The 7,500-nt window shown below is 56.0% G+C and overlaps 3 non-coding genes across 3 annotated transcripts in view; all 3 read right to left on the bottom strand.

The window, feature by feature from the left end:
• Positions 1-1,489, bottom strand: part of LOC124568054 — a 4,223-nt gene extending 2,734 nt beyond the window's left edge. The window contains exon 1 of the ribosomal RNA XR_006971106.1: positions 1-1,489. This exon is cut by the window's left edge and continues 2,734 nt beyond it. This is a non-coding gene — a ribosomal RNA (large subunit ribosomal RNA).
• Positions 1,490-1,678: 189 nt separating this feature from the next.
• LOC124568051 lies at positions 1,679-1,833 on the bottom strand. Its single transcript, XR_006971103.1, has one exon. It is a non-coding gene; the product is annotated as a 5.8S ribosomal RNA (ribosomal RNA).
• A 352-nt stretch (positions 1,834-2,185) lies between these two features.
• On the bottom strand, positions 2,186-4,094 carry LOC124568053. Its single transcript, XR_006971105.1, has one exon. It is a non-coding gene; the product is annotated as a small subunit ribosomal RNA (ribosomal RNA).
• Between the last annotated feature and the right edge of the window lie 3,406 nt (positions 4,095-7,500).

Raw genomic sequence — 7,500 nt, 5'->3', positions numbered from 1 at the left:
CACAGCGCCAGTTCTGCTTACCAAAAGTGGCCCACTTGGCACTCCGATCCGAGTCGTTTGCTCGCGGCTTCAGCATATCAAGCAAGCCGGAGATCTCACCCATTTAAAGTTTGAGAATAGGTTGAGGTCGTTTCGGCCCCAAGGCCTCTAATCATTCGCTTTACCGGATGAGACTCGTACGAGCACCAGCTATCCTGAGGGAAACTTCGGAGGGAACCAGCTACTAGATGGTTCGATTAGTCTTTCGCCCCTATACCCAGCTCCGACGATCGATTTGCACGTCAGAATCGCTACGGACCTCCATCAGGGTTTCCCCTGACTTCGTCCTGGCCAGGCATAGTTCACCATCTTTCGGGTCCCAACGTGTACGCTCTAGGTGCGCCTCACCTCGCAATGAGGACGAGACGCCCCGGGAGTGCGGAGGCCGCCGCCCCGTGAAGGGCGGGGAAGCCCCATCCTCCCTCGGCCCGCGCAAGGCGAGACCTTCACTTTCATTACGCCTTTAGGTTTCGTACAGCCCAATGACTCGCGCACATGTTAGACTCCTTGGTCCGTGTTTCAAGACGGGTCGTGAAATTGTCCAAAGCTGAAGCGCCGCTGACGGGAGCGATTATTCCGCCCGAGAGCATCCCGAGCCAACAGCGGCGCGGGTCCGGGGCCGGGCCAGGTAGGTCCGTCATCCGGGAAGAACCGCGCGGCGCTTGCCGGGAGCCCGAGCGCCCAAAGGGGGCGAATCGACTCCTCCAGATATACCGCCGGGCAGCCAGCCAGGACACCGGGGCTCTGCCCAACAGACGCGAACCGAGGCCCGCGGAAGGACAGGCTGCGCACCCGGGCCGTAGGCCGGCACCCAGCGGGTCGCGACGTCCTACTAGGGGAGAAGTGCGGCCCACCGCACACCGGAACGGCCCCACCCCGCGGCGAGTGGAAAGGCAACCGGACACGACCCCGCCGCGGATTGCTCCGCGCGGGCGGCCGGCCCCATCTGCCGAGGGCGGAGGCCAGTGGCCGGATGGGCGTGAATCTCACCCGTTCGACCTTTCGGACTTCTCACGTTTACCCCAGAACGGTTTCACGTACTTTTGAACTCTCTCTTCAAAGTTCTTTTCAACTTTCCCTCACGGTACTTGTTCGCTATCGGTCTCGTGGTCATATTTAGTCTCAGATGGAGTTTACCACCCACTTGGAGCTGCACTCTCAAGCAACCCGACTCGAAGGAGAGGTCCCGCCGACGCTCGCACCGGCCGCTACGGGCCTGGCACCCTCTACGGGCCGTGGCCTCATTCAAGTTGGACTTGGGCTCGGCGCGAGGCGTCGGGGTAGTGGACCCTCCCAAACACCACATGCCACGACAGGCGGCAGCCTGCGGGGTTCGGTGCTGGACTCTTCCCTGTTCGCTCGCCGCTACTGGGGAATCCTTGTTAGTTTCTTTTCCTCCGCTTAGTAATATGCTTAAATTCAGCGGGTAGTCTCGCCTGCTCTGAGGTCGTTGTACGAGGTGTCGCACGCCACACCGCCAGCCGGCTGTGCACGCTACCGAGTAAGTACCGGTATGCGAACCGCCAGGCGACGGGGCGCGCATCGCACGTTTAAGGAGGCGCGGCCGGCCCCACAGGCGGCCGCGACGCTCCCAGGTCTGCGAAGCGGGGCAAACGCCGCGCGCTTCAGTATACGTAGCCGACCCTCAGCCAGACGTGGCCCGGGAACGGAATCCATGGACCGCAATGTGCGTTCGAAACGTCGATGTTCATGTGTCCTGCAGTTCACATGTCGACGCGCAATTTGCTGCGTTCTTCATCGACCCACGAGCCGAGTGATCCACCGTCCTGGGTGATCTTTTTCTTAGTTTCCACTGTCTCTTTCAAGACAGTTGCATAGGCGGGACGTAGGCGTGTGGCGGCCCCTGTTCAAGCGTTCTGTGTCCAACAGCCTCACGGCCGATGGGCGTCGTACGGCTCCACACCGGAGCGGACAGGCAGTCGGGCGAAAGTCATTCAAAACCGGCGCCAGGCGCCAGGTGCCGCAGGCCAGCCGCTCCAGCGCTTCAGCGCTCGTACCACACAACATTGGCGTTAGTTTTGAGAAGCACGCGTGGTTCCGCACGCGGCGCACGGCTACTGCGAGCCGTACAGGTAGCGTGTTGCGCGACACGACACGCACATCGAAAGACATGCAGTCTAGTCGGTAATGATCCTTCCGCAGGTTCACCTACGGAAACCTTGTTACGACTTTTACTTCCTCTAAATGATCAAGTTTGGTCATCTTTCCGGTAGCATCGGCAACGACAGAGTCAATGCCGCGTACCAGTCCGAAGACCTCACTAAATCATTCAATCGGTAGTAGCGACGGGCGGTGTGTACAAAGGGCAGGGACGTAATCAACGCGAGCTTATGACTCGCGCTTACTGGGAATTCCTCGTTCATGGGGAACAATTGCAAGCCCCAATCCCTAGCACGAAGGAGGTTCAGCGGGTTACCCCGACCTTTCGGCCTAGGAAGACACGCTGATTCCTTCAGTGTAGCGCGCGTGCGCCCAGAACATCTAAGGGCATCACAGACCTGTTATTGCTCAATCTCGTGCGGCTAGAAGCCGCCTGTCCCTCTAAGAAGAAAAGTAATCGCTGACAGCACGAAGGATGTCACGCGACTAGTTAGCAGGCTAGAGTCTCGTTCGTTATCGGAATTAACCAGACAAATCGCTCCACCAACTAAGAACGGCCATGCACCACCACCCACCGAATCAAGAAAGAGCTATCAATCTGTCAATCCTTCCGGTGTCCGGGCCTGGTGAGGTTTCCCGTGTTGAGTCAAATTAAGCCGCAGGCTCCACTCCTGGTGGTGCCCTTCCGTCAATTCCTTTAAGTTTCAGCTTTGCAACCATACTTCCCCCGGAACCCAAAAGCTTTGGTTTCCCGGAGGCTGCCCGCCGAGTCATCGGAGGAACTGCGGCGGATCGCTGGCTGGCATCGTTTATGGTTAGAACTAGGGCGGTATCTGATCGCCTTCGAACCTCTAACTTTCGTTCTTGATTAATGAAAACATACTTGGCAAATGCTTTCGCTTCTGTTCGTCTTGCGACGATCCAAGAATTTCACCTCTAACGTCGCAATACGAATGCCCCCGCCTGTCCCTATTAATCATTACCTCGGGTTCCGAAAACCAACAAAATAGAACCGAGGTCCTATTCCATTATTCCATGCACACAGTATTCAGGCGGGCTTGCCTGCTTTAAGCACTCTAATTTGTTCAAAGTAAACGTGCCGGCCCACCGAGACACTCACTCAAGAGCACCCTGGTAGGATTGCAACGGGGTCCGCCTCGGGACGCACGAGCACGCACGAGGCGCGTCGCACGCCTTCAGCTCGCCCCACCGGCAGGACGTCCCACGATACATGCCAGTTAAACACCGACGGGCGGTGAACCAACAGCGTGGGACACAAATCCAACTACGAGCTTTTTAACCGCAACAACTTTAATATACGCTATTGGAGCTGGAATTACCGCGGCTGCTGGCACCAGACTTGCCCTCCAATAGATACTCGTTAAAGGATTTAAAGTGTACTCATTCCGATTACGGGGCCTCGGATGAGTCCCGTATCGTTATTTTTCGTCACTACCTCCCCGTGCCGGGAGTGGGTAATTTGCGCGCCTGCTGCCTTCCTTGGATGTGGTAGCCGTTTCTCAGGCTCCCTCTCCGGAATCGAACCCTGATTCCCCGTTACCCGTTACAACCATGGTAGGCGCAGAACCTACCATCGACAGTTGATAAGGCAGACATTTGAAAGATGCGTCGCCGGTACGAGGACCGTGCGATCAGCCCAAAGTTATTCAGAGTCACCAAGGCAAACGGACCGGACGAGCCGACCGATTGGTTTTGATCTAATAAAAGCGTCCCTTCCATCTCTGGTCGGGACTCTGTTTGCATGTATTAGCTCTAGAATTACCACAGTTATCCAAGTAACGTGGGTACGATCTAAGGAACCATAACTGATTTAATGAGCCATTCGCGGTTTCACCTTAATGCGGCTTGTACTGAGACATGCATGGCTTAATCTTTGAGACAAGCATATGACTACTGGCAGGATCAACCAGGGAGCTGCGTCAACTAGAGCTGAGCAGCCGGCCGCCCGGGAGTGTGTCCCGGGGGCCCGCGCGAACACGCAAGCGTCCGCTCAATTATTCTGCAAACAGGAGGAGGCTGAGCTCCCCTGCACAATACACCTCGAAACCCTCTCAGGTCCCGGCGGCGCGCAGCGCCGTCCTAAGTACTTGGTCGGGTTCGAGAGAGGCGCAATCGCCCGGGGTTTGGCGAGTAGACGCTTTAGGTGCGACCACCCGTGCTCCCAACTGAGCTTGCCGCTGCCGACAGAGGCCCGGGAGCGTGCTGTCGTGGCATTGCCGGCGGGAGACAACACGCGCCACCTACGGTGGCCGGCAGCTCCAACGCCAGCGCCACAGAAGGACAAAAGCCCCACTTGGGTGCCGAAGCGAACTCTCCCAGCACAGCGCACGCGCCAACACGTCCGCACAGCTGCGATACAATCCACCTGCGAGAACCGCAGAGGCGACCGAGCAGCAGACGGCGTCGCGGCGCCGAGCGCCGGGCGGCGGCGCATCCTCAGCGCACACAGTCCTCAATCGGACCAGCACACTGCAGATGTCCACCGCGCTTCGCACCGGGCCCGCGAGGACCTACTTTGGCCGCACGGCGCCGCGTGCAGGGTGCGCCGGCGCGCAGCTGCGCCGCCTGCCGCCTCCGTCGGCCGGCGCGCCTGCCACTGGCCGCCCCCACCAGCCGGCTGTAGCGCGTGCGCCCACGCACCGCGCGGCCAGCACGCCGGGAGGCCCCCCCTCACCGGCCGGGGACGGTCCCACCCAGCCACCGCCGCGTATCGCTTCACACCCACATGCCATTCACGTTCGTGGGCATGGTGGGTATCGCTGAAACAACCGGTTGGTAGCTCAACCGATCGTCGCCATCACTGATTCACCTCTAGCGAGAACAACCGCACCACAACGGTTTACCAGTTGTTCATTTGCGTAACGTCACCAGCAAACGTAGACGTCCATCGCCATTTGCAAATTCAACGATTGTTGCATGCCTGTGTCAGGTGTCACGACACACTATGTCTGCCCACATACACGCAACAACATGTGCACGCTTCGCGAACACGTGGAAGGTGGCCCCCGTACGTATGCGATGTCCATTGCGCGAACGACTGTCAACCGGCCTCTGTCGCATGTCGCAGATGTGGAACGCAGTGCACCATGCTATCACGGTGTGTGAGAAGAGACGACTACGTCTGACAACACGCACCACTACATCAACAGACGGCTCATGCTGATCGCCATCCACGGCATACCATACTGCAATCCAGCTCTTATAGGGAGACGACACGTAGCTGAGTGCACAATATTTGGACCGTATGGTTCGCCGTTGTTGGCGCAGTCGTGGTACGGTCACACATGTACCACGATGTATCATTCAGTACATGAGGACCAATGTGCAGTACAGTGTGTGATTTGGACGTACAACATCAGCGGACAGTTGACACAAGCCGTACCACAACGTAGGCTGTGCTTCGCCATGCGAATGCCAATGAACAACTGCGAAGGGCATTGAGCATGTACGTCCTGCTGCCATCCGCATTACAGTGTATAGCTGCAAGGTGTTTAACATGAAGCGATACTCTGGGGACCGGGCAGTGCGAGTAGCAAACTATATTGCGGGGGTTGCAGTTAGGCAACACTACACTAATTTAACGCGTCGTATGACAATTACAGAGCGGGTTAAGGCCCAACGTGTGTTGGGTTAAGGCCCAACGTGTGTTGGGTTAAGGCCCAACGTGTGTTGGGTTAAGGCCCAACGTGTGTTGGGTTAAGGCCCAACGTGTGTTGGGTTAAGGCCCAACGTGTGTTGGGTTAAGGCGCAACGTGTGTTGGGTTAAGGCGCAACGTGTGTTGGGTTAAGGCGCAACGTGTGTTGGGTTAAGGCGCAACGTGTGTTGGGTTAAGGCGCAACATGGGTTAGGTTAAGGCGCAACATGGGTTAGGTTAAGGCGCAACATGGGTTAGGTTAAGGCGCAACATGGGTTAGGTTAAGGCGCAACATGGGTTAGGTTAAGGCGCAACATGGGTTAGGTTAAGGCGCAACATGGGTTAGGTTAAGGCGCAACATGGGTTAGGTTAAGGCGCAACATGGGTTAGGTTAAGGCGCAACATGGGTTAGGTTAAGGCGCAACATGGGTTAGGTTAAGGCGCAACATGGGTTAGGTTAAGGCGCAACATGGGTTAGGTTAAGGCGCAACATGGGTTAGGTTAAGGCGCAACATGGGTTAGGTTAAGGCGCAACATGGGTTAGGTTAAGGCGCAACATGGGTTAGGTTAAGGCGCAACATGGGTTAGGTTAAGGCGCAACATGGGTTAGGTTAAGGCGCAACATGGGTTAGGTTAAGGCGCAACATGGGTTAGGTTAAGGCGCAACATGGGTTAGGTTAAGGCGCAACATAGGTTAGGTTAAGGCGCAACATAGGTTAGGTTAAGGCGCAACATAGGTTAGGTTAAGGCGCAACATAGGTTAGGTTAAGGCGCAACATAGGTTAGGTTAAGGCGCAACATAGGTTAGGTTAAGGCGCAACATAGGTTAGGTTAAGGCGCAACATAGGTTAGGTTAAGGCACAGTACGGGTTAGGTTAAGGCACAGTACGGGTTAGGTTAAGGCACAGTACGGGTTAGGTTAAGGTACAATACGGGTTAGGTTAAGGTACAATACGGGTTAGGTTAAGGTACAATACGGGTTAGGTTAAGGTACAATACGGGTTAGGTTAAGGCACAATATGGGTTAGGTTAAGGTACACATTGTTGTAAGGAAAGGTGTTTTGGGGGGGGGGGGGGGGCCGGTTTGTTGATTGTGATTATCGTAAGTAAATGACTGCGGCATCATCGGATTTGCCACGTCAGGGTGCACCTTTGGCTCATAACAGGCGGCGCTCTGATTCCATGCTTGTGGCAGACCTGTGTCTTTCATTCCTGCCATTGTTTGTGTGGTGTGACAGGAGGCAGTATTGTGATGTTGGGTGCACCCCTGTGTGGGACATGTGTGGGTGTTGGTGGCTTAGCTGAGCAATGGTGGTTGTCGGAAGGGTGGGATATTCTGTTTTCCGAGTGGACCTCCCGGTCTGGTTATGATAGTGTGGATTGTCTAATGTGGCAGAGAGGATGCACTGGGTGTTGTTCCATGCTGGTGCTTACATATTGTCTGTGTGCCTGTTACAGGCAGAGAGTAGTGCGTGATAAGAGTGTCTGGCTGACGTGTGATTGTGAGCAGAGTCTTTCAGCATGTATACGGACAGTTGTATACATTATCTGTATTCTGATGGCTCTATCTATTACTAATCAGCGCCGTGTATACGTTTACTCCGGTTCCAGTCGAAACTATTGTATCTCTGTACATTAGTGACACGGCGAGCCCGCTATGTAGTTACTCGTCTCGGCAGCTTCC

The sequence above is a fragment of the Schistocerca americana genome, unplaced genomic scaffold, assembly GCF_021461395.2.
Source record: "Schistocerca americana isolate TAMUIC-IGC-003095 unplaced genomic scaffold, iqSchAmer2.1 HiC_scaffold_1429, whole genome shotgun sequence".
In the NCBI taxonomy this organism is placed as follows: Eukaryota; Metazoa; Arthropoda; class Insecta; order Orthoptera; family Acrididae; genus Schistocerca; species Schistocerca americana.
This window is presented reverse-complemented; position numbering and strand designations above follow the sequence as displayed.